Source organism: Pristiophorus japonicus, chromosome 13 (genome assembly GCF_044704955.1).
Source record: "Pristiophorus japonicus isolate sPriJap1 chromosome 13, sPriJap1.hap1, whole genome shotgun sequence".
NCBI classification, from domain to species: Eukaryota; Metazoa; Chordata; class Chondrichthyes; family Pristiophoridae; genus Pristiophorus; species Pristiophorus japonicus.
Window position 1 is genome coordinate 84,071,183 of NC_091989.1, and position 27,993 is coordinate 84,099,175.

Here is a 27,993-nt window from a genome sequence, read left to right on the forward strand (position 1 = left end):
GGGGAAGCCGCGGTCCAGATCCCGCAGGAACCGGATCCGCGACCTCACGAATGTGCCTCGGGACCCGACGAGCTGCAGGTCCTTCAGCGCGGCCTTCTTCGCATCGTACACCGTCCGCAGGGCCGGGTCCTCGACGGCTTGACCAAGACGGGACTCCACGTCGAGCACCTCTTTTTCTAGGTGCACGACCCTGGCTGCCCGCCTCTTGGTCGACCCCCTCGCGTACTCCTGACAGAAGACGCGGACGTGAGCCTTGCCCACGTCCCACCATAGCCTCAAGGAGGGGAAGCCCCCCTGCTTCCTTCTCCAGTCGGCCCAGAATCGACGGAATGAGTCCTGGAACCGCACGTCCTCCAGCAGCCGGTTGTTAAAGTGCCAGTACACGGACCCCGTCCTCGCACGGAGCGAAGCGAGCTCCGCCCACACCAGGTGGTGGTCCGAAAACGGCACCTGCTGCACGGAGGCCGCCGGGACGCAGGAAACGTACGCCCAAGACACGTAAAGGTGGTCGACTCTGGACCATCCTACTCCAGGCCTCACCCAGGTAAAGGCGCTGGAGTCGGGGTGGAGATTTCGCCAGACATCCACCACGTTGAAGGACCCGACCAGGTCCCTCAACTTCACCATCGCCGTCATGCACTGCGGGGCACCGGAGCGGTCCCTCGCCTCGAGGGTGCAGTTAAAATCCCCCCCGAGGACAATGCAGTCGCCGACATCGACGTAGCCAAGAAGAGCGGGCACTTCTTCGAAGAAGCGCGCTTGCTGCGGGCCGGGCTGAGGGGCGTACACGTTCACGAGATGGAGCGGCACGTCCCCCAGGTGAACCGTTACGTGCAGCAAGCGGCCTGGCACGGGCTCCTCGACCCCCAAGATCTCCGGCTGAAAATGCGGGGCCAGCAAGATGGCCACCCCACTAGAAGTGGCGGTGAGGTGGCTCATGCGGACCTTTCCTTGCCATTCCAAGAGCCACGTGGCTTCGTCTCCCGGAACGGTGTGGGTTTCTTGCAGGAAGCACGGCGCATATTTTCCCCCCCGCAGGAGCGAAAAATTGTTAAATCTACGGTGTGCCTCTCTGCCGCCGTTGATGTTGAGGCTGGCTATGGTTATCTTCGTGACAAGAGCATAGTGCAACCTCTACCTAACCTATTGTGGAGTGGGGGAGCGGAGTCGTTTTTTTTGGCCTCCACTCCCTCCACTGCCCAGCGAGGAACCCCCTGAGCTGGTGCAGCTCAAGGTCTTGCACCCTTGTCAAGGGCCCGCCCGCGGCCAAGGTTTTAGCGGTGGCGCGGATGGACGCGATGATCACCACTGGCTCGGACCATCTTTCAAGGGCCAGACGGGCTCGGTTGCGGCGACCCTGGCTCTGGACCAAAAAGTCCCGGAGTTCCTTTGCAGGAATGAGGAGGGGCTCAGCGGCGTACGCGAGCAGATCCACCACCTCACTGGCGGTGGACTCTAGATCTTCTCCCGGGTCCCCCACCGAGTCCCCGTCCTCCCCCGGGAGGTCGCCGCTAGCAGCCGGCCCGTCGACCGCACGAGGTACGGCAACCGGCCCGGCCGCTCCATCTGGCCCTGGCTCTGCCCCGATCCCACCCCCAGGATCGTCGGCAGAGGAGTCCCCACTGGGCTCTTTTAAAAGTGGTGCTGGGTCGGGAAGCGACAGCGGAAGGTCGTCCTCCCCTGCGCCAGGAGCCAGGGAACACGGAGAGACTGGGTCTAGGAAATTCTCCAGGTCCACCAAGTCCCGCAGCCCCAAAGTAGAGGGTGAGGGTTGTTGTTCTTCCCCCTCCCCGCCGCCACCCCCCGGCCCAGCGTGTAGAGTATCGTTAAAATTAATCGTATTTTCAGTTTCTTCCGGGCCGAGCGACTCCCGGAGGAAGTTAGTTAATAGCTGGGCGGGCTCAGGTTCGGCCTTTTCGGCCCCGCCCGCCTCAGTCCCCGGGATGCCCGACCCGGCGGCTACGCATTCCTCCGCTGGCCCCACGCCCCCCACGACAGGCAGGTCTTTCACGCCATCCCCGGGAGGCCGAGGCTGGGCAGCCTCGACTGCCCCTCCCTCCCCGGGAACAGATTCCTCCCGCCTACGGCGCAATTTGTGGGTGCCGGTGGGGGACGCGGGACACGCAGCGGGCACCGACTCCTCCGCGGAGGGATGTTGTTCCCCCTCCGCCCCATGTCTGCCGAGGCCTCCCGCTCCAACCCCCCCTTTTCCTTATCTTGCCCGTGCCCGAACCCCTCTGCGGTGTTGGTCGAGGGCTCGGGCATGGGCTCAGGGCACCCCGCACTCGCCGGTAACGGGGTTGGGCTGAGCGCGATAAACAAATTGTCTGGCGCACCGAGGGGACCTGCCTCCAGATGTTTCGCCTTCTTCCGCGCCTTCCTTCCGATCGGACGCTCTTTCTCCCCCCCGCCGGAGGCCGTGAAAACAAAGGCCCCCGACGATGCCCGCGCACCCACAGCTCCCGGCACGCAGACGCTACTAGGGGGAGGGGTGGCGGTGGAGCCAGCCTTGGCCGCCCTCGGTGGTTTGGCGGCCTTGGAGGCGAGGCAGTTTTTACGAACATGCCCCACCTCCCTAGAGGCATGGCACCGCACGCCGTCCGACGTCCAGAAGACGCGGTAGGCAGTCCCCTCCTGCACCACATTAAAATGACCTTCCGTCGTCTCCTCCCGCGCCAGCCGGACAAAGAGCTGGCGGCGGAAGGAGAAGACGTGGCGCAGGCTGTTCTCCCTGAGGCCGAGCGGTATGGGGTTGATCCCTGACCTTACCTCCCCCAGTTGGTGTAGGTGAGTGAGGAGGAGCTCAGCGGGAACAAAGGGCGGGACATTAGAAATGATGAACCTCTGCGCGGTGGCCTCGAGAGGGTCCACCGGCAGGAACGTCCCGCCCACCATCAGCCCCTTTTCAAGGGCCAGGGACACCGCCCGCTCCGACCCCAGGAAGAACATAGCCTTCCCAGACATCTTGGAGGCTGCTACAATGGCCGAGGGGATGACTACCCCAGCCATCGCCCGCACGCACTCCTCGATGCTCATTGTGGGGTGAGTGTAGCTCTTGACCCCGTGTTTTTTTGTAATCAATCTGAATGGTGGCAGGGCAGCAGGAGGCGCAGGACGCGCCGTGGATGTTGACGCCACCTGTGCATATGTCTTTGCTGACCCTGCCACCGGCGTGGATGGAGTCGCCATCACGTGGTCCCTTTAAGGGCCACACCCACCCCAAAGTCACAGGCCTTAAAGTTCTTTAATTGGCCTCGTTGGTGCTTTGAGCAGAGGGAGCTCTTAATGGGGCACAACTCTCCCCTAAATAACGAATGGGGAGGGGCCTTGCTCCCTCTGCTCAGTTGTCTTAATTTAATTTTAAGGAGGAAAGGGGCTCTCAGAGAGAGAGGGGAGAGGCAGAGAGAGAGAGAAAGTGAGATGGGGTGGGAAAGAGGGAGGCTGCGAGGGCAGGTCTCCCCTCACAGCGATGGGTGGGTGTTTTTCTTGGGGTGCACTCCCCAGATGATGGAAAAAAAAGCAAACACAGTCTTTGCGGATGGTCTTCGGGTGGGGGGAGATGTCTTCACCTGGGGTAGCTGGAGCCACCCAGGCACACACTCCCAACGATGTTAAATAGGGTACTTAAATAATCTTCAGCCAGGTTGCTCCAGCTATCCCAGGCTAGGCAATGGGGGAGGGGTGCTTCAGTGGTGTGTGGGGCCTAGCTGTAAGCAAGACCCCCACACACACTTCCACACACACACACACCCCGCGATGTTCCGGCCCTCGAGTGGTCTTCTTTCCTCCCCCGACCAATACAACAAAGTCTTTTAGGGGAATGCACCAAAACACACCCACCTTTGGTTGTTGAAGTTTCTCCCTCCTTCCACACTGGATGGTGTTTTTTTCCTTTCCGGTTGTTGTTCTTTTCCCTCTCTCTCCAACTCTCTGTATCATTAATAAAGTTGTTGAATTTGCAGCTCTCCTCCTCTCCCTCTCGATGGATTAGAATTGTAGAATGCCTCTTCCTCCTCTTCCTGGGCTGGTCTCAGGGCTCACTCCAGGCTTTCGAGACAGGAGCAAAAGCAGGGAGTTCCTTCTCTCTCAGCAGCACAGCTCCAACTGAATAGGCCACGCCTCCAAAGCTCCACCATTGGTCCTTGTGCATGAAACTCTTTTTTTGGGAGAAAACAAAAACATGAAATCGTTGCCCCCCCAATCTGGGGGACACACCAAACATTTACAACGCCATTTTTTTTTGTATTTTTTTTTTGTGTTTTTTTTTCAAGTTTTTTTTTGGGCACTAAAATCATCTTATTTTTTTTCTCTAAGTGCCCCCTATAAAAGGGGAGGGGGACACTAAAAAAAACACTAGCAATTAAAAACAAATTAAACTTTAAAACATAAAATCAAATTAAAATTTGGTTGCCGGGCGGGATGATGCACTCCAGTCCCTCCGGTGACCACCTCTCGTGGAAGGCCACGAGCGTACCGGTGGACACCGCGTGCTCCATCTCCAAGGACACCCTGGCGCGGATGTATGCGTGGAAGAGAGGCAGGCAGTCAGGTTGAACGACCCCCTCGACCGCCCGCTGCCTGGACCGGCTGATGGCACCCTTGGCCGTGCCCAGGAGCAGTCCTACGAGGAGGCCCTCGGACCTACCCGCTCCCCTCCGCACAGGGTGCCCGAAGATCAGGAGTGTGGGACTGAAGTGCAGCCAGAATTTCAGGAGCAGCTCCTTTAAATAATAAAACAGGGGCTGCAACCTCGTGCACTCAATAAAAACATGGAACACGGACTCTTCCAGACCGCAGAAATTGCAGGCGGCCTGGGAGCCCGTAAACCGGCTTAAAAATTTATTGCACGGCACTGCTCCATGCACCACCCTCCAGGCCAAGTCCCCGAGAGGATCCCGCTGACCTGCGGAGGATGCGTGAGTGCCAGGAGATTTACTCAGCCGCATCCTCCGCCAGAATCAACTGGGAAAAATGTTCCGGACTCCTGGTGGGTCAGTGGCGGGTGGACTCCCTGCCGGAGGAGCTCAGGCCTTTTGCCTGGAGCACGACCCATCTCCTCTATCTGGGAGTCGAACTTAGCCCCGACGAGGAAGCCTGGCCGCCGAACTGGCAGGAGCCGGAGGCCAAGGTCGCCGCTCGCCTAGGGCGCTGGACAGGACTGCACCGAGTGCTGTCCTACAGGGGTCGAGCACTAGTCATAAACCAGCTGGTGGCCGCCATGTTGTGGTACCGGCTGGTCACTTTGACCCCTCCCCCTGCGTTTGTCGCCAAGATACAGAAGAAGCTGAGGAGGGAGACCGGGCGCCAGTTCTTAAGGAGGCGGAGATCGCCCTTCTTAGGCAGCAGGACGATGACTGCCCTGCGCGAAGAGAGGGGCATCTCCCCGGTCGCCAAACTTTCCCACAGGACCCGCGCGTAGTCGTCCCCCAGGACCTCCCAGAACGCCCTGTGGAACTCCACGGTCAGCCCGTCCAGCCCCGGGGCTTTTCCCCTCGAGAGCCGGTCGAGGGCACCGGTCAGCTCCGCCAGGCGTAGCGGAGATTCCAGATTTTCGGCGCCCTCCGGGCTGACCTTCGGCAGGTCCTCCCACAAAACTCTACGCGCGTCCTCGCTGGATGGCTCCGGAGAGAACAGAGCCCCGTAATATTCACGGGCCCTGTTGTTGACGCCCTCCGGATCCGAGACGAGAGAGCCGTCGTCGGCCAGCAGCGTCAAGAGCTGCTTACGGACACTCTGTGTTTTTTCCAGCGAGTAGAAGAAGGGGGAGCCGCGGTCCAGATCCCGCAGGAACCGGATCCGCGACCTCACGAACGCGCCTCGGGACCCGACGAGCTGCAGGTCTTCAGCGCGGCCTTCTTCGCATCGTACACCGTCCGCAGGGCCGGGTCCTGGACGACTTGACCGAGACGGGACTCCAGGTCGAGCACCTCTTTTTCTAGGCGCCCGACCCTGGCCGCCCGCCTCTTGGTCGACCCCCTCGCGTACTCTTGACAGAAGACGCGGACGTGAGCCTTGCCCACGTCCCACCATAGCCTCAAGGAGGGGAAGCCCCCCTGCTTCCTTCTCCAGTCGGACCAGAATCGACGGAACGAGTCCTGGAACCGCACGTCCTCCAGCAGCTGGTTGTTAAAGTGCCAGTACGCGGACCCCGTCCTCGCGCGGAGCGAAGCGAGCTCCGCCCACACCAGGTGGTGGTCCGAACACGGCACCGGCCGCATGGAGGCCGCCGGGACGCAGGAAACGTACGCCTGAGACACGTAAAGGTGGTCGACTCTAGACCATCCAACTCCAGGCCTCACCCAAGTAAAGGCGCTGGAGTCGGGGTGGAGATTTCGCCAGACGTCCACCAAGTCGAAGGACCCGACCAGGTCCCTCAACTTCACCATCGCCGTCATGCTCTGCGGGGCACCGGAGCGGTCCCTCGCCTCGAGGGTGCAGTTAAAATCCCCCCCGAGGACAATGCAGTCGCCGAAGGAGCCAAGAAGAGCGGACACTTCTTCGAAGAAGCGCGCTTGCTGCGGGCCGGGATGAGGGGCGTACACGTTCACGAGATGGAGCAGCACGTCCCCCAGGCGACTACCGTTACGTGCAGCAAGCGGCCTGGCACGGGCTCCTCGACCCCCAAGATCTCCGGTTGAAAATGCGGGCCCAGCAAGATGGCCACCCCACTATAAGTGGCGGTGAGGTGGCTCATGCGGACCTCTCCTTGCCATTCCAGGAGCCGCGTGGCTTCGTCTCCCGGAACGGTGTGGGTTTGTAGTCCGTGCTGAGGAGGGAGACCGGGCGCCAGTTCTTAAGGAGGCGGAGATCGCCCTTCTTAGGCAGCAGGACGATGACTGCCCTGTGCCAAGAGAGGGGCATCTCCCCGGTCGCCAGACTTTCCCCCAGGACCCGCGCGTAGTCGCTCCCCAGGATGTCCCAGAACGCCCTGTGGAACTCCACGGTCAGCCCGTCCAGCCCGGGGATTTTCCCCTCGAGAGCCGGTCGAGGGCGCCGGTCAGCTCCGCCAGGCTTAGCGGAGCTTCCAGATTTTCGGCGCCCTCCGGGCTGACCTTCGGCAGGTCCTCCCACAAAACTCTACGCGCTTCCTCGCTGGACGGCTCCGGAGAGAACAGAGCCCTGTAATATTCACGGGCCCTGTTGTTGACGCCCTCCGGATCCGAGACGAGAGAGCCGTCGTCGTTTGTTGACCTCGACTCCCTCAGCAACCCAGCGAGTAACGTTTTGAGCTGGTGCAGCTCAAGCCTTTGCACCTTTGATAAAGGCCCGCCCGTGGCCATGGTTTTAGTGGCGGTGTGGACGGACGTGATGAGCAGGCCCGGCTCGGACAATTTTTCCAGGGCCAGATGGGCTCGGTTGCGGCGACCCTGGCTCTGGACCATAAAGTCCCGGAGCTTCTTTAAAGGAATGAGGGGGGACTCAGCGGCGGGCACGAGGAGATCCACTGCCTCACTGCATCCTCCACCGAGTGCCCGTCCCTCTCCGGGAGGTCGCTGCCAGCAGCCGGCTAGTCGACCGCACGAGGTACGGCAAATGGCCCGGCCGCTCCATCCGACCCTGGCTCTGCCCCGATCCCACCCCCAGGATCGTCGGCAGAGGAGTCCCCACTGGGCTCTTTTAATTGTGGTGCTGGGTCAGGAAGCGACAGCGGAAGGTGTTCCTCCTCCGCCCCAGGGACCGGGGACCGGGGAACATGGAGAAACCTGGTCAAAGAAATGCTCCAGGTCCTCCAATTCCCCCAGCTCCAAAGTTGGGGGCGAGGGTTGGTGTTCTTCCCCCTCCCCACTGCCACCCCCCCCGGCCCAGCGTGTGCAGAATCATTAAAATTATTAAAATGTTCTATTTCTGCCGGATCGAGCAAGTCCCGGGGGATGTTGATTGTTGGCTGGGCGGGCTCAGCTTCGGCCTTTTCGGCCCCGCCCGCCTCAGTCCCCGGGACGCTCGACCCGGCAGCAACGCATTCATCCACCAGTCCCACGCCCCCCACGAGAGGCAGATCTTCCTCGCCATCCACGGGAGGCAGAGGCTGGGCAGCCTCGACTGTCTCACCCTCCCCGGGGACAGATTCCCCCTGCCTACTGCGCAGTTTGGGGGCGCTGGTGGGGTGCGCGGGACATGCGGCTGGCACCGACTCCTCCGTGGAGGGATGTTGTTCCCCCTCCACCTCATTGGAGCGGAGCCTCCTTTTTTTCCTGGGGGCGCGTGGAGGCAGGGAGACCTCCTGCTCCACTCCCACCTTTTGCTTTTCTTGCCCGCGCCCGAGCCCCTCTGCGGTATTGGTTGAGGGCTCGGGCACGGGCTCAGGGCACCCCGCGCTCGCCGGTGGCAGGGTTGGGCTGAACGCGGTGATTGGACTGTCTGGTGCACTGAGGGGACCCGCCTCGAGGTGTTTAGTCTTCCTCCGTACCTTCCTTCCGCCCGGACGCTCACCCTCCCCCCCGCCGGAGGCCGTGAAAACAAAGGCCCCCGACGATGCCCCGTACCTACGGCTCCCGGTACACGGGCTCTAATTGGGGGAGGGGTGGCGGCGGCGCCAGCCTTGGCTGCTTTAACCACACCATGACAACTCTTTTTAGGGAGTACAAAACAAACATTAGATCGAGTGCCCCCCGATCAGGGGGACACTCCAGACACTTATAACTGCCCACTTTTTTTTCTTTTTTTTTTTTTTTGTTTTTTTGTGATTTTTTTTTGTGCAATAAAATCATAAAGTTTACAACTGCCCCTATAAAATGGGAGGGGGACACTAAAAACCCCGGCAATTAAAGCAAATTAAACTTTAAATCATAAAATCAATTAAAATTTGGTTGCCGGGCGTGATGATGCACTCCAGTCCCTCCGGCGCCCACCTCTCGAGGAAGGCCACGAGCGTACCGGTGGAACCACACCATGACAACTCTTTTGGGAGGAAACTAAACATTAAATTGTGCCCCCCGATCTGGGGGACACACCAAACATTTTCAAGGCCCTTTTTTGTGTTTTTGTTTGTTTTTTTGGGGTTTTTTTTGTTTTTTTGGGGGGGGTTTTTGGGCACTAAAATCATTTTTTTTCCAAGTGCCCCCTATAAAAGGGGAGGGGGACACTAACAACCCCGGCAATTAAAACAAATTCAACTTTAAATCATAAAATCAAATTAAAATTTGATTGCCGGGCGTGATGATGCACTCCAGTCCCTCCAGCGCCCATCTCTCGCGGAAGGCCACGAGCGTACCGGTGGAACCACACCATGACAATCCTGTACATTCAGGGGAGCACCTGGCTCAATTAACTGCCCATTTCACCATTAAAGGTGGAACTGTGGAGGGGGAACAATTAAAGATCTTCTTAAATGTGGATTCAGTTAAATCAACACACAGATGTATCAATACAACAGAGAGAGAGAGAGAGACAGGCAGACAGAGGGAGGGACAGAGAGAGAGAGAGAGAGACACAGAAGGACAAAACAGGGAGACACAGACAGACAGAGACAGAGATCGACAAAGAGAGAGAGACAGAGAGAGACATTGAGAGAGAGACAGACAGAAAGGGTCACATAGTTGTTATTTACAGGATTAGTAATTTGCAGTAATGATTGTTTATCAATCAGGGGATGTGGGCCTCACTGTAGGCCAGCATTTATTGACCATGCCGAACCACCCTTGACAAGCTGGTGGTGAGCTGCCTTCTCGGGCCGCTTCAGTCGGTGCAGTAAACGTACGACCATTGTCCTGTTCGGGAGCGAGATCCAGGATTTGATCCGGCAACAAGAGTTGAAATTCTACCATGGCAGCTGGGGAATTTAAATGTAATGAATTCAATAAATCTGTAATAGTGACCATGAAACTACCAGATTGCTGCACCGGAAACTATCAGAAATCTGCTGTCCGTAGATCAGTGTCAGCTGTGATTCAGTCGGCAACATACTCGCTTCTGAATCAGAAAGTTTTGCGTTCAAGTCCCACTCCAGGGACTTGAGCACATGAATCTAGGATGACTCTCAGTGCAATACTGAGGGAGTGCTGCATGGTTGGAGGTGCCGTTTTTCAGGTTGAGACATTAAACTTGACGTCGTGTCTGCCATTTCAACAATAACAACTTGTATTTATATAGCACCTTTAACATAGTAAAACATACAAAGGCACTTCACAGGAATGTTGTAAAACAAAATTTCACACCGAGACACATAAGTAGATATTAGAGCAGATGAACAAAAACTTGGTCAGAGAGGCAGGTATTTAGAAGTGTCTTGTAGCGATTATATGTCAGTGAACACAGGGGTGACGGGTGAAAGGGAGGATGCGAGTTAGCGCACAGGAAGCCGTGCTTTGAATGATATCAAGTTTACATAGGGTAGAACATGGGAGGCGTGTATTGGAATAATCAAATCTAGAGGTAACAAAGGCATGGATGAGGGTTTCAGCAACAGATGAGCTGAGGTAGGGGCGGAGTCAGGTGATGTTCCGGAGGTGGAAATAGACGGTCTTAGGTGCTGCAGATAGGTGGTCGGAAGATGTTGGTCGTTAGATTGCAAACAATCTGTTCAGCCTCAGTCAGTTGTCATGGAGATGGTGGCGAGGGAACAGAGTTTGTGGCAGGGATTAAAGACAATGCCTTCAGTCTTCCCAATATTTATTTGGAGGAAATTTCTGCTCATGCAGAAATGATTTTGGATCAGCATTCTGACAATTTAGAGAATGGAGGGATCGAGAGAGGGTTTGGTGAGGCAGAGCTCAGGTGGACGCAAAGGATGTTGTGGCACTATTTCCAGGAAGAGCAGGAGAGTTCTCTTTGATGTTCTGGCCAATTTTTATCCCTCAACCAGCATTACTATAAAACCGATTATCTGGTCATCATCATTGGCTGCCACGTTTCCTACATTACAACAGTAACTACACTCCAAAATTACTGAATTGGCTATAAAGTGCTTTGAGATATCCGGTGGTCATGAAAGGTGCTATTTAAATGCAAGTCTTCCTTCCTTCCTTCCTTCCTTCTTTCCTTCACAAGAACAAAAGAACATAAGAAATAGGAGCAGGAGTAGGCCATTCGGCCCCTCGAGCCTGCTCCGCCATTCAATAAGATCATGGTTGATCTAATCATGGACTCAACTCCACTTCCCTGCCCGCTTCCCATAATCTTTACTCCATTATCGCTCAAAAGTCTGTCTAAATCTGCCTTAAATATATTCAATGACCCAACCACCACAGCTCTCTGGGTCAAAGAATTCCCTAGATTTACAACCTTCTGAGAGAAGAAATTCTTCCTCATCTCAATTTCCTTTCCTTCCTTCCTTCATTACATCCCCTATATGTGATTCCAGCCCCACAGTAGCTGCCTTCTGAAAGGGCCTAGCAAGCCAGTCATTTGTATCAAATCGCTAAAAAAACAATAATAAGAATAAAACCAGATAGGTCAGCCGGCATCAACCTTGGCATTGGATTTGGGCATAACAAAGACTCACTAACACCTGAGCACTGATGCCAAATTAAGAAAGCAGTCCTGCAGACTTGTCAGGCAAAACTTAGACATAATCATGCTCACAGAATTATAACTTTCAAAGTCCCAGATGCCTCCATTACCATCCCTGGGTATGTCCTGTCCCACAGAAAGGGCAGACTCACCAGAGGTGGTGGCACAGTAGTATACACTGCGAGCGGCCCTGGGAGACCTCAACTTTGATTCCAGACCCCATGATGTATCATGGAATGAGGTCATACAGGGCCAAGGAAACTTCCTGCAGATTTCCCACCTACCGCACTCTCTCAGATGATGATCTGCACTTCTCCATGTTGAACATCACTTGAAAGTGTCACTGAGGTTTTCAAGGGCATAGACTGTACTCTGGGTGATCAACATCAATGTCCATCACCAAGGGTATCTCGGTAGCACCACTACTGACCGAGCTGGCAGATTCCTGAAGGATAAAGCTGCCAGACTGGGCCTGTGGCAGGCGCTGAGAGAACCAAAAGTGACTCGTGGAGTGCCGCAGGGCTCAGTACTGGGACCCTAGCTCTTTACAATATACATTAACGATTTAGATGAAGGAATTGAGTGTAATATCTCCAAGTTTGCGGATGACATTAAATTGGGTGGTGGTTTGAGCTGTGAGGAGGACGCTAAGCGGCTGCAGGGTGATTTGGACAGGTGAGTTGAGTGGGCAAGTGCATGGCAGATGCAGTATAATGTGGATAAATGTGAGGTTATCCATTTTGGGGGCAAAAACACAAAGGCAGAATATTTTCTGAATGGCGGCAGATAGGAAAAGGGGAGGTGCAGTGAGACCTGGGTGTTATGGTTCATCAGTCATTGAAAGTGGGCATGCAGGTACAGCAGGCGGTGAAGGAGGCAAATGGTATGTTGGCCTTCATAGCGAGGGGATTTAAGTATTGGAGCAGGAAGGTCTTACTGCAGTTGTACAGTGCTTTAGTGAGGCCTCACCTGGAATATTGTGTTCAGTTTTGGTCTCTTAATCTGAGGAAGAACTTTCTTGTTATTGAGGGATTGCAGCAAAGGCTCAGCAAACTGATTGCAGAGATGGTTAGGCTGTCATATGACGAGAGACTGGATCAACTGGGCCTTTATTCACTGGAGTTTAGAAGGATGAGAGGTGATCTCATTGAAAAGTATAAGATTCTGACGGGACTGGACGGGTTAGATGCGGGAAGAATGTTCCCGATTTTGGCGAAGTCCAGAACCAGGGGACATAGTCGCAGGATAAGGGGTAGGCCATTTACGACTGGTTTGAGGAGAAACTTCTTCACTCAGAGAGTTGTTAACCTATGGAATTCCCTGCCGCAGAGAGTTGTTGATGCCAGTTCATTGGATATATTCAAGAGGGAATTAGATGTGGCCCTTTCGGCTGAGGAGATCAAGGGATATGGAGAGGAAGCAGGAATGGGGTGCTGAGGAAATGATCAGCCATGATCTTATTGAAAGGTCGTGCAGGCTCGAAGGGCCGAATGGCCTACTCCTGCACCTATTTTCTATGTTTCTATGTTTCTATGAGAGAAAAGCCTAATCAAGCTCGTTCTCACCAATCTACCTGCATCTGCCCATGGCAACTTCGGTAGCAGTGACTGCCACATATTACATGTGGTGATAAAGCCTTATCTTCATGCTGAGGAAAACCTACCTCGTGTTGTGTGGATTTCCACCTTGATAAATGGGATAGATTCAGGTCAGATCTAATAGCACAAACTGGGCATCCATGTGGCGCTGTGGGCCATCAGTATCAGCAGAATTGTGTTCCACCACAATCTGTAACCTCATGGCTCAGCATATCCTTCATTCTATCATTACCATCAAGCCACCGGACCAACCCTGGTTCAGAGGGTAGCGTGGAAGAGCATGCCAGTGCAGCACCAAACATACCTAAAAATGCAGTTCCAACGTGGTGAAGCTGTAGCACAGGACTACATGCTGAACAGCGGATGCAACGTGCTACAGACAGAACTAATTGTTCCCACGACCAAAGGTTCAGGTCAATGTTCTGCAGTTTGAATGGTGGTGGACAATTAACCAACTAATGGGTGAATGTGGCTGTGGGAACAGAGTTCACACTACTACTCGCTAATGTTGTTGTGCAGTCTGTGAGGCCAGCACACGGTTAGTTAACAATTAAATCCACTTCCTGCTCAGCATTGTTTGTAAATTGAGGAAGGAAGTTCTTCAGCACAATGTATCTCTACAGGTCAGGGGGTTGACCTGCCTGCCTATCAGTGAAGGGATCAGATCACTTCTGTTCAGTGAGTGGGAATTTTTATTACCCCAAATTAAACAATTATTTGTGCCTGGTTGTTTAGCTCATGTTGTTCTTATGGTTGCATTTGTTTGTCGGAAGGACCTATGAAATGCTCTGATTGGCTCTGCATGACCACATGACACGATTTTTGATTGGTCTCTTTGGAAACACCCAGATGTTTCTCTGGATTGGAAGTTCTGAATGACTTTGCAAAGTGTAATTCGAGCTAATCTGACTTCAGGCCCCAGAGAGAAAAGAGTTCCCCAATCCAGTCAAGTTCCTCACTCCCCCAGCCCAAGTTCCTGACTGCCCAGCCCAAGTTCCTGACTCCCCCAGCCCAACTTCCTGACTCCCGCAGCCCAAGTTCCTGACTCCCCCAGCCCAAGTTCCTGACTGCCCAGCCCAAGTTCCTGACTCCCCCAGCCCAACTTCCTGACTCCCGCAGCCCAACTTCCTGACTCCCCCAGCCCAAGTTCCTGACTGCCCAGCCCAAGTTCCTGACTCCCCCAGCCCAACTTCCTGACTCCCCCAGCCCAAGTTCCGGACTCCCCCAGCCCAAGTTCCTAACTCCCCCAGAACAAGTTCCTGACTCCCGAGCCCAAGTTCCTAACTACCCTAGAACAAGTTCCTGACTCCCGAGGCCAAGTTCCTTTTCTTAACCGTACCCCCACAGCCCCCCCACTCCGCACCCCCCACACCGCCGAGTGCCAGAGATGGGGCATTGTGTGTGGGTCACGGATTGTTAACAGGTTTATTGGGTATGAAATGAATAGTGATAGTGCCGGGACTTCTGGATTTCATCCATTCCAACGATGTCCCTTGTAACACATGCACAGAGCTTTCCGAGAAATTGGGTGTGGGTGTAAAGGGTGTTGGAAGAAAGTGATCCGTCTTCTCGGAGTTACGTCTCCCCGCTCCGATGCTCCCACCTGCTTCCCCTCTCTCTCACCTAGTCTCAGTCTCCCTCCCCACGCAGTCTCTCTTTCCCACCCCTTCTCTCCCTGCACCCATCTGTCTCCCCCCATGTTTCACTCTCTCCCACCAGTCTCTCTCTTTCTCTCTCCCCTCACCTGTCTCTCTCTCTCCCCCACCATCTCTCTCACTCTCCCCCGCAGTTGCCCCATGTCTCTCCCTCCAATCTCTCTCTCGCTCCTCCTCCTGTCTCTCTCCCCGTATCTCTCCCACAACGTCTCTCTCTCCCACTCTTGTCTCTCTCTCTTCCCCCAACCCTACATCCCCACCATCCCCGTCTCGCTCTGCTTCACCAACGCTCTCTCTCCCCTCATCAATCTCTCTCTCCTGCATTCCCCACAGCACCTCCCAGTCAAGAACGCAGCTCACCACCACCCTCTCAAGGGCAATTAGTGAGGGGCTATAAATGCTGGCCTTGCCAGCGATGCCCACATCTGTGAATGAATAAATAAACCACTGGTTGTTTCTACAGTGTTCGGGTCCCTCTGCATATGTGCCCCTGTTTTGAATTGATAATAATAGACCCAGGTTCGGGATCTGGATGAATGTTAAATAAGAGACAAGACAAATGTAGTAAAGAATAAGATATCGTTTACTGAGAGAAAAGAAACATTAATAATAGAGTTTACGAAGAAAAGAGAAGTATGATAAGATGCAACAACGCTCACTGCCTTCAGCCCATCGGGAAATCCACAGCAACGGCTGGTCTGGAGCATTGGGGGTCCCGGCACCGCTCGCGAATCACGGTCCAAGGTGAAGTTCAAATAGCTACGCGACAGTGCTATACCTTTATATTATCAAACAAACATACTATTGAACAAAACATGGGTGCATGTGGCTTATGGCCAACTTCTAATCTGTAAGGCCCCAGGTGCTTGTCCAGAAAGCATGAGATCTCAAGCAGCGGACCGTCTCATAACAAGCTGGTGTGCAGCCCGAGGTCGCTTTCTCTCTCTCTCTATATCGTAACAACAATCCACGAAGCATGGAGCAGAGACACACTGTGAATGACTAAATATCATAATTAACAGTATGTGATTAACCCCATACAATACAATCCACCCTTCATATTTAGACATTCTAAGTAATATAATCAAGTTGAAGGCGTAATGCATCAGTTACACGTTGAGCAACGCCCGCAATCTACACCTAAGAATATATACAAGCAGTAATAACACGACGAGTAAAACAGCGATAGGATGTATTAACAGCTTCGAAGTGGCGGATGTTTTGGGGACCATCCATAAAAGATGTCCCACTAATACAATCCAACCTTGATTGGCTTGCGTACGATCAGTGTTAGCTAACCGCCACCATATACGGCCATCACATGCTGTGTTTGAGGATGGAAGTAGCACAGTCACAGATAACGAGACACAGAGACTTGCCAGCACGAGTTGGTAAGTCGCCATTTTTGGCAGAATTTCTGTGAGAGGAAGCATAAGTATATTAATTTCAGCCTCGTTTAGTCAATTTACCCTTGTCAACACATCGAGGAATATCTTGACCAGTCAGAAGCACCCAATTAGTGTTTCCTTCTCCTTTCGCTAAGATTTCCCCTGCTTGTAAGGGTTTCTGGGGGGTACTGCACCCACACTTTTCCTCCTTCACATACTGTGTCCTGAGTCTGATTTTCTGTTTCAATAGTAGGGACACTAACTTTGCCTAACATGTGGCTTATCGGAGATCCCCCCCCCTCAATGGTTGGTGATTCAGATTGCGCACTGCTTGTGGTAAGACCTTTAACCACCCTTGCAATGTGTTAGTGGGAGTTAATATTTTAATCTTTTGCTTAAGTCGTTCATTCATGCGTTCTATTAACCCTGTGACTTGCGGATAGTAAGGTATGTGAAACATCCATTAGATCCCGTTGTCTACCGCCCACTGTTGCACTGTTTGACCTGTGAAGTGCAACCCATTATCAGACTGTACTTCTGCTGGCTCACCGTAGCATGTGATTCAATTCTCCAGTCCTTTAATAAGACTTTGTTGATTCGCTTTAGTCACTGGATAAGCTATCAAAAGTCCAGGATAGGTATCAACAGCAGTGAGCAAATATTGGAACCCTTGTTGCAATGACAAAGGTCTGACATAATCAACTTACCATATTTGTGCTGGTTGAGTCCCTCTCTTAATATGGGCACCGGGTTGTCGTTGTGGGGGAAAATGCTTCACCTTTTGACAAATTTCACAAGTGTTTATGATCTGTTTAACGCCGTCCGTAGTCAATTGTAACCCCCTATTTCGTGCCCATTGTATCGTAACCTGAATGTCCAAATGTCCAGATTTGTGGTGGGCCCACTTGCCTATGCCATATTCTTCCTCTTCCGCCTCTTTAACAGCCTGTACCCGGGCTATATTATCAACGGTGTTATTATATTCAGAGGTCTTTGAAGTGTTTTTCACGTGAGCGTCCACATTTATTTTCATCTTCTGGGCTTTGGACCATGTTTGTTCCCATAGGTGCTTTCGCCACATTTCTTTCCCAGTTATTTGCCAGTTATGTTCATGCCAGTTTCGCAACCAGCTCACCATGCCATTGGCTAGTGCCCATGAGTCAGTATATATGTGCACTTGTTGCTGTACCTCTTCTAACGCAAGGACTACAGCTGCTAGATCTGCTAGCTGGCTGGAGCCTCCCACGCCCCGATCATGCAGTTGTCTGGGTTCTTGGATTGAAAGCAGCGTCTCGGCATCACCGAAGGCCCTTTCGCCAGACTGCTGAGCCATCTGTGAACCAGGCATGGCTACACTCTTCAGGTGTTAACTGTTCAAAAGACACGCCCCAGGAGATCGGTGACTCATGGGTTAAACTGACAGATGACTGCGTAAGTTCACTCTCAGCTGTTTGTGAGTATTCAGCCTCATGCTCATGTAGTTGGGTGATTCCTTCTTTTCCCTTACTTGCTCTGTCTGCGATATGACATTTCCAGCGCACTATGGAGCTTTGTTGCGTTCGCCCGACCTTGTGTGTCTCATTTTCTGAGAGAACCCAGGATAATATGGGTAGGTCTGGTCCGAAACTGACTTTGTCGTCCCCTGTCTGTCCTTCTGTTTCTGTTAGGGCCCAATAACATTCCATTAATTGTTTCTCAAATGGAGTGTAATGACTAGCAGTATCTGTCAATGTCTAGACCAGGACACTAACGGTATACGAGTGCCATGTGGAACCTGCCACAAACTCCATACTGCAGTATCATTGGCAATGGATACCTGTAGCTCAAAAGGCTGCCCAGGCACTCGCGGGGCTAGTGGTAAAGCTTGAGCTACGGGGAAATTGATGGGATTGAAGGCCGATAAATCCCCAGGGCCTGATGGACTGCATCCTAGAGTACTTAAGGAGGTGGCCTTGGAAATAGCGGATGCATTGACAGTCATTTTCCAACATTCCATTGACTCTGGATCAGTTCCTATGGAGTGGAGGGTAGCCAATGTAACCCCACTTTTTAAAAAAGGAGGGAGAGAGAAAACAGGGAATTATAGACCGGTCAGCCTGACCTCAGTAGTGGGTAAAATGATGGAATCAATTATTAAGGATTTCATAGCAGTGCATCTGGAAAATGGTGACATGATAGGTCCAAGTCAGCATGGATTTGTGAAAGGGAAATCATGCTTGACAAATCTTCTGGAATTTTTTGAGGATGTTTCCAGTAAAGTGGACAAAGGAGAACCAGTTGATGTGGTATATTTGGACTTTCAGAAGGCTTTCGACAAGGTCCCACACAAGAGATTAATGTGCAAAGTTAAAGCACATGGGATTGGGGGTAGTGTGCTGACGTGGATTGAGAACTGGTTGTCAGACAGGAAGCAAAGAGTAGGAGTAAACGGGTACTTTTCAGAATGGCAGGCAGTGACTAGTGGAGTGCCGCAAGGTTCTGTGCTGGGGCCCCAGCTGTTTACATTGTACATTAATGATTTAGACGAGGGGATTAAATGTAGTATCTCCAAATTTGCGGATGATACTAAGTTGGGTGGCAGTGTGAGCTGCGAGGAGGATGCTATTAGGCTGCAGAGTGACTTGGATAGGTTAGGTGAGTGGGCAAATGCATGGCAGATGAAGTATAATGTGGATAAATGTGAGGTTATCCACTTTGGTGGTAAAAACAGAGAGACAGACTATTATCTGAATGGTGACAGATTAGGAAAAGGGAAGGTGCAACGAGACCTGGGTGTCATGGTACATCAGACATTGAAGGTTGGCATGCAGGTACAGCAGGCGGTTAAGAAAGCAAATGGCATGTTGGCCTTCATAGCGAGGGGATTTGAATACAGGGGCAGGGAGGTGTTGCTACAGTTGTACAGTGCCATGGTGAGGCCACACCTGGAGTATTGTGTACAGTTTTGGTCTCCTAACTTGAGGAAGGACATTCTTGCTATTGAGGGAGTGCAGCGAAGGTTCACCAGACTGATTCCCGGGATGGCGGGACTGACCTATCAAGAAAGATTGGATCAACTGGGCTTGTATTCACTGGAGTTCAGAAGAATGAGAGGGGACCTCATAGAAACGTTTAAAATTCTGACGGGTTTAGACAGGTTAGATGCAGAAAGAATGTTCCCATTGTTGGGGAAGTCCAGAACCAGGGGTCACAGTCTGAGGATAAGGGGTAAGCCATTTAGGACCGAGATGAGGAGAAACTTCTTCACCCAGAGAGTGGTGAACCTGTGGAATTCTCTACCACAGAAAGCAGTTGAGGCCAATTCACTAAATATATTCAAAAGGGAGTTAGATGAAGTCCTTACTACTCGGGGGATCAAGGGTTATGGCGAGAAAGCAGGAAGGGGGTACTGAAGTTTCATGTTCAGCCATGAACTCATTGAATGGCGGTGCAGGCTAGAAGGGCTGAATGGCCTGCTCCTGCACCTATTTTCTATGTTTCTATGTTTCTTTGGCTGCATCAAAAGCCACCTGCTGTTCCTTTCCACACTCGAAGTAGGCCTTTTTTCGTGTTACGGCATACAGCGGTTTTAATAACATCGTGAGGTGAGGTATGTGTCTCCTCCAGTAACGCAATAGTACCTCTGGGGAGGTACCATTGGATTGGAAAGCAGCTAATGTAACGCCTCTGTTTAAAAAAGGGGGCAGACAAAAGGCACGTAACGATAGGCCAGTTAGTTTAACATCTGTAGTGGGGAAAATGCTTGAAGCTATTATTAAGGAAGAAATAGCAGGACATCTTGATAGGAATAGTGCAATCAAGCAGGCACAACATGGATTCATGAAGGGGAAATCACATTTAACTAACTTACTGGAATTCTTTGAGGATATAACGAGCCTGGTGAATAGAGGTGTACCGATGGATGTGGTGTATTTAGATTTCCAAAAGGCATTCGATAATGTGGCACACAAAAGGTTACTGCAGAAGATAAAGGTACGCGGAGTCAGAGGAAATGTATTAGCCTGGATAGAGAATTGGCTGGCTAACATAATGCAGAGAGTCGGGATAAATGGGTCCTTTTCGGGTTGGAAATTGGTGGTTAGTGGAGTGCCACAGGGATCGGTGCTGGCACCACAACTGTTTACAATATACATAGATGACCTGGAAGAGGGGTCAGAGTGCAATGTAACAAAATTTGCAGATGACACAAAGATTAGTGGGAAAGCGGGTTGTGTAGAGGACACAGAGAGGCTGCAAAGAGATTTAGATAGGTTAAGCGAATGGGCAGATGGAATACAATGTCGGAAAATGTGAGGTCATCCACCTTGGAAAAAAAAACAGTAAAAGGGAATATTATTTGAATTGGGAGAAATTGCAACATGCTGCGGTGCAGAGGGACCTGGAGGTCCTTGTGCATGAATCCCAAAAAGGTAGTTTGCAGGTGCAGCAGGTAATCAGGAAGGCGAATGGAATGTTGGCCTTCATTGCGAGAGGGATGGAATACAGAAACAGGGAGGTCCTGTTGCAACTGTACAAGGTATTGGTGAGGCCGCACCTTGAGTACTGCGTGCTTACTTCAGGAAGGATATACTAGCTTTGGAGGAGGTACAGAGACGATTCACTAGGTTGATTCCGGAGATGAGGGGGTTACCTTATGATGATAGATTGAGTAGACTGGCTCTTTAATCGTTGGAGTTCAGAAGGATGAGGGATGATCTTATCGAAACATTTAAAATAATGAAAGAGATAGACCAGATAGAGGCAGAGAGGTTGTTTCCACTGGTCGGGGAGTCTAGAACTACGGGGCACAGCCTCAAAATACTAATTATACTATGAGGGAAATTATACTAAGTGAGAATAACTACATGGTGCATAATGGGAAATAGAGCTGGGGAATCTATTAAGTCCATGATTATTTGAACATAAGGTAAAATGTAATGGTTTGCAAAATGGATTATGATATTTCTTGGAGGAGAAATTAATTATCGCCCCGTTTTTGGCACTAATGTTTTAAAGGTTGAAAAGTTAGCGCCAGGCGCTGATGAATTAAACTCTTTAATAAATTTGCGGTTTGCACTCCAGGAAGGAAGTAGAGCACTAAATGAAGTGTCACTTGCTTCCTGGAGCACAATTGGCAGTGGACGGGACGGTGAGTTTAGCAGTGTTGCACACTGGGCCGTGTGCTGCTGCTGCATTGAACACTCGCGAACTAAAGAACAAATGGTGGATGGAAAAATGATGCAGGAGATCCAGAAACTCGTTGACAATCACGATGTGCGTGGATTTATCAGCACAGTCAAGACAACCCAAGGCCAAAACAATCAAGAACCTACCCCACTGACAGCTAAGAATGGAGAGGAGCTCATCAAGCACTGAGAGGCAGACAGTGCCCGCTGGTAGGAGCACTTGGAAGATCTCCTTAACCGTGACTCTGTCTTTGATGTGAGTGTCCTTGACTCCATCCCGCAGCTAGCTGCCACCATCTCGACACAAACCCAGCCCAGCACGCGGTTGAAACGACCATCTGACTACTGAAGAACAACAAGTCCTCAGGAGCAGATGGAATCCCACTGAAGCACTAAAGTATGGCGGAGAAGCATTATTGGCGCAAATCTATGAACTTATCTGGAAGGTGGAGAGCATGCCAGGGGATTTCAGAGACACCATAACCGTGACCATCATCAAGAAAGGTGACAAGTGCAATTGCGGTAATTACAGAGGAGTTTCTCTGCTTTCTGCCGCAGGGAAAATCATCGCAAGAATCCTCCTCAATCGCCTTCTCCCTGTGGTTGAAGAGCTCCTCCTAGAGTCGCAATGCGGATTCCGCCCACTAAGGGGCACAATGGAAATGATCTTCACCATGCGACAAATCCAAGAAAAATGCAGGGAGCAGCATCAACCTCTGTACATGGCTTTCTTTCATATCACAAAGGCCTTCGACTCCGTCAGGGATTATGGTGTGTCCTTCTCAAATTCGGCTGTCCTTAAAAAATTGTCACCATCTCAGCAAGCTTCACGATGACATGCAAGCTGTGATTCTTAAGAACTCACTTTTAGAATGGAAGCAAGTCTTCCTCGATTTCGAGGGACTGCCTATGACGATGATGATTACCAATGGATCCACTACAGACGCAATATATGTGAAGACCAGGGTCAAGCAAGGCTGTGTCATCACACCAACGTGCTTTTCGACCTTCCTCATGGCAATCCTTTATCTCACCGTTAACAAGCTCCCCTCTGGAGGGGAGTTAATTACACGGCAAGTGGGAAATTGTTCAAATTCTGCTTCCGCTCCAGATCCAAGGTTGTTATTATCTCTTTCATTGAATTACAGTACACAAATGATGTTTGGGTTTGTGCACTCTCGGAGGCCAAACGTCAAACCATTGTTGACACCTTCACTGAAGCGTACGAGAGTCTGGGCCTTCCATAAAGCATCCATAAGACAAAGGTTCTCTACTAACCTGTCCCTGCCACACAGTACTGCTCCCCGATTATCAAGATCCATGATGAGACCTTGGACAATGCGGACCATCTCACAATCTTTGGGAGCCTACTGCAGGTTCGACCTCCTGAATCGGGCAACGGCGGGACCGAGGCCGAGCCGGTTTTCGTGTTTTCCGGACTTAGGAACGTCTTTCTGATGTCACGAATCCGGAAACACATGAGCCTAGGTACGGGTTCTTGAAAAAATGTAACATCCCCATGTACTCTTGGTAATCCGTGGCCCAAGACCACTTAAAGTGCAGGAGAACCATCCGAGAAGGCGAGAGTCTCTTCGTCGGGAGCACGCAGAAGCCAAGCGCAAACAGTGGAAGGAGCATACAACAAATCAAGCACCCCACCCACCCGCCCCTTCAACCACCATCTGCCACAGCTGTGAGAGACTGTAGTTCCCGCATTGGTCTCATCGGTCACTTTATAACTCATGTTAGTGTGGAAGCAAGTCATCCTCGACTCCGGAGGACTGCTTAAGAAGAAGAAGAAGGAAAGGCTTCTTTGCTCCCTTAAAGGAAAGGGTCATCGCTGCAGGCTCTGCAAAATAAAAACAACTTACATGGACCACAACGGCAGCTGCGATCCCTCATGATCAGCCCCACACTCAAGTTTCAAGCAGAGTGCCGGATTGACTGATCGCCAAAAACGCTGGAAGAAAGAAGGTACATTTTTTTCACCCGGCAATGCTGTAGGGGGCAGATTGCAATTTTTGGTTGGGGTCTAAACCGTGACATCATGCAGAGTGATGACATCACGGTCTCCAGGCGAAGGAGATTGTAGCACTGCTGCAAAACTCCCGCCAACTATAGACCAGTTGTCTGCTAAAGATTTTCGAGCCTGTGTCCCTTGCACTTAAGGGAGCAGAGATGAGCGGTTTACAGGTATAACATCGAGGATTAGAGCGTGTAATGATAATCGTGGGGACAAGGGCATCAAAGACTGTGGAGAAGGTGTGATTTAGAAAATCAGTTGCTGCAGAAATGACAGGAAGAATTGTAGGCCAAAGGCGAGATATTTGGGAATTAGACAGTGCAGCGGTAAGGGATTTGAGGGAGAGTTGTTTCCAGACATCACCCTGAAACCGCCTATATCTCATTGTAAGGTTTCCCCCTTTTTCTGGATTTCCAACCAGAGGAAATAGTTTCTCCTTATCTACTCTCTCATATCACTGAATCATCTTGAACACCTCGAATAGATTTACCCTTATTGGTCTACACTCGATGACAGACAAGCTAACGTATGTAACCAGTCCTCAGAATTTAAATCTTTCTCCCCAGGATCATTCTGCTCAATTGGCGCTGCACCCCTCCAAGGCCAATAACCCTTCATGAGGTGCGATGCCCAGATCGGAACACAGTTGCTCCACATGGGGTCTCACCAGATCTCGGTACAACTGTAACATAACTTCCACCCCTTTATATTCCAGTCAGCTTGAGATAAATGCCAGATTTCTGTTCACTTTTTAATTCATTTGATGTACCTGTGCATTAATGTTAAGAGATTTCAGTATTTGGACCTCTAAATCTCTCTGCCCCTCCACAGCTCCCAGCTTCTCGTCATTTACAAAATACTCTCATCTATCTTTCTTAGGGCCAAAGAACTTTACATTTCCCCACATTGAAATCCATCTGGCACAGTTATGCCCACTCATTTAATCTATCAAGGACACTTTGCAACGTTCTGCTTCCATTAACAGTACTTACTGAGTCACTTAACTGGGTGTTGTCAGCAAACTTGGATACACACCAATCTATCCCTTCTAATCATTGGCAAAAAAGTGAAGAGCTGAGGCCCAGTACAGATCCCTGGGAAACACCACTTGTCACATAAGAACATAAGAAACATAGGAAATAGGAGCAGGAATAAGCCATTTGACCCGTCGAGCTTGCTCCGCCATTCAATAAGATGATGGCTGATCTGATCATGGACTCAGCTCCACTTCCGCGCCCGCTCCCCATAACCCTTTGCTCCCTTATCGCTCAAAAAACCTTTCAATCTCTGCCTGAACGATATCCAATCAGCTAGCCTCACAGCTCTCAGGAGCAGAGAATTTCACAGATTTATAACGCTCTGAGGGACGAAATTCCTCCTCATCTCAGTTTTAAATGGGCGGCCGCTTATTTCGACACTATGCCCCCTAGTTTTAGTTTCCCTTATTAGTGGAAATATCCTTTCTGCATCCACCTTGTCGAGCCGCCTCATTATCTTATATGTTTCGATAAGATCACCTCTCATTCTTCTGAACTCCAATGAGTATAGATCCAGCTTACTCATCCTATATTTATACGTCAACTCCCTCATCTCCGGAATCAACCGAGTGAATTTTCTCAGAACTGCCTCCAATGCAAGTATATCCTTCCTTAAATATGGAGACCAAAACTGTATGCAGTACTCCAGGTGTGGCCTCACCAATACCCTGTACAGTTGTAGCAGGACTTCTCTGCTTTTATATTCTATCCCCCTTGTAATAAAGGCCAACATTCCATTTGCCTTCCTGATTACTTGCTGTGCCTGCTTACTAACGTTTTGTTTGCCATGCACAAGGTCTCCCAGTTCCCTGGGTCGGGGAGTAGGGGTGGGATGGGGAGTGGGGGTGGGATTTGGGGCAGCGAACCCTCTGCCAAGTGGCGGGTTGGCAATTTGCGGATGACAATGAGGCCTGAAGCCTGCTTTTCAGGGCTTACTGCAGGGGGCCGGGGTTTCCAGGGCTCGGGATTCCCGCTGGTTACAACAAGGTGGTCTCAGCCTCGGGGTGCAAGGCTTATGGGTCAGGGGGAGCAGCACTGCTTCCTTCCAGCCCCCCAAACTGTCACATCTTCAGCCCGCACCCCTGGGGTCCAGGATCTGCCCCCGCGTGATCGATCTCACTCCCCCCACCGAGTCACACCACCCTGGGGAAAGGGAGCCCACCCGCCCTGGGCTTGGATGCCCTCTCTACCACGCTGGACCCAGGACCTGCCTGGTCCTGCAGCGTCCAGTTCCCAATACACCACACGACTGGAAACAGGGCTGGAAACACACTTCCATCGCAACCATGCTACATAGCATGCCGGAAAACCTGAACTTCCGGGATTCCCGTTATCTCCCGGATTCCCCCGCACCGTGCGGGTGGGAAGTCGCAACAACAAGCCCTTTCTCTCTATCTACCCTAGCAATTCATTTCAGGACTTTAAAAATCTCAATTAAATCACCCCTTAATCTTCTATATCAAGGCAATGCAAGTCTAGTTTATGCAATAAAAACAGAACATGCTGGAAATCTCAGCGGGTCGGGCAGCATCTGTGGAGGCAGAGTTAACGTTTCAGGTCTGTGACCCTACGTCACAACTCTGATTCTCTACACAGATGCTGCCAGACCTGCTGAGATTTCCAGCATTTACTGTTTGAATTTCAGATTCCAGCATCCGCAGTATTTTCCGTTGGTTCTAGTCTCTGCAACGTGTCCTCATCATTTAACCTTCTATGCCTTGCTGTGATTCTGGTGAATCAGCACGGCACCCACTCCAAGGCCAATGTATCCTTCCTGACAAGCGATGCCCAAAACTGAATGCAGTCGTCCAGGTGCAATGTAACCAGAGCTTTGTACTGCAGGACCATAACTTCCAGCTCTTTGTATTCCAGCCCCAATGAGATAGAGACTAACATTCCATTAGGTTTTCAAATTATTTTGCACATGTCCAACAGTTACTAGTTTCTCACAATTTAGAAAATATTCTGGTCTCATTTACTTTGGTCTAAAGTGGACGACTGTGCAATTACTAACATTGAACTCCATGTGCCACTGTTTTGCCAATCACTTATCTATCAATACCACTTTGCACATTTTTGCTTCAATCCAAAATTAATGCCACAGCAAACCTGAAATACACTGCTCTCTATTCTTCAACCAAGTCAATGATAAATACAGTGGAAGGTTGAGGTCCAGTACAGATCTCTTGGTGACACCACTTGTCACAATCTGCTAATCTGTGAACATTCCTTTCATCCATACTTGCCATCTCATAAGGACTTTAGAACATAAGAAATAGGAGCAGGCGGAGGACATTTGGCTCCTCGAGCCTGCTCCGCCATTCAATAAGATCATGGCTGATCTGATCTTGGCCTCAACTCCACTTTCCTGCTCGCTTCCAATTGCCCTTGACTCCCTTATCTCTCAAAAATCCATCTATCTCCACCTTAGATATATTCAATGAATGTCTCCTACTCTTAAACAATTACCAACCCTTGCCACAAGGTTGCAACCTACTCTATTTTTCATATTAATCTCCTGTATGTAAACTTGTCCACCGTCTTAATGATCTTGTCAAAATTTTAATTGGATTATTCAGAAGTGAGCTACCTTTCAGCCACTGTGCTGCCTCAAACTGGCCATCTAAATCAACCACCCACCCAAGCTCCCTCTCGTTGGATGGAACTGTGCAGGCACCCTCGTTAATCCCTTTGACTATCTTTGAGCAATCGCCTGGGAGATCAATTAATGGTGTTAATTGTTACATACATTTACAGATTTACATATACATCAGCAGATCAGGGCCATTACAGGGAGCAGCGTGCGATGGCCCGGCCTGGAAATTGGTGCGGTCCCGGCCTGCATGACCATCAGCAGGCTGGGGCCTTTGGAGGGAGCAGTGTGCAGCGGCATACCACTGCAGCGCGACGGTTGCGAAGTAAGGTCGCTGAGTGTATGTGGGCAGGCACAGCAGGAGGGACGAAGGAGCAGCAAGAGTTTGTCGATGGAAGTGACCGCGGCTCAGGAGAGGTGAGAATTTGGGGGTCAGAAGAGGTGTGGGCCCAGGGGCAGCACAGGCCAATCCAGACTGTGCGATGTGTGCGCACGAGCTCCGTGCAGCAGAGCAGGTCTCCCGTCGTCTTGTGTAATCCTTGCCACTGGACAAAGACCTAGCTCTGTCAAGCCCATGTGGTGGCTGGTGTGCAACGGCCACCACACATTAAAAAATCTGCGCACAGGCATTTTCCACTGTTCAAGATGGCGTTCGGAGACTGGAATATTAGCTCGGGATCTGGAACATTGAAACACCTGTGACCCATCCTTTTTTGGCGTGGAAGCAAGTCATCCTCGCTTCGAGAGACTGCCGATGATCATAGAAACATTGAAAATAGGTGCAGGAGTAGGCCATTCGGCTCTTCAAACCTGCACCACCATTCAATAAGATCATGGCTGATCATTCCCTCAGTACACCTTTCCTGCTTTCTCTGCATAACCCTTGCCCCCTTAGCCGTAAGGGCCATATCTAACTCCATCTTGAATATATCCAATGAACTGGCATCAACAACTCTCTGCGGCAGGGAATTCCACAGGTCAACAACTCTCTGAGTGAAGAAGTTTCTCCTCATCTCAGTCCTAAATGGCCTATCCCTTATCCTAAGACTGTGTCCCCTGCTTCTGGACTTCCCCAACTTCGGGAAC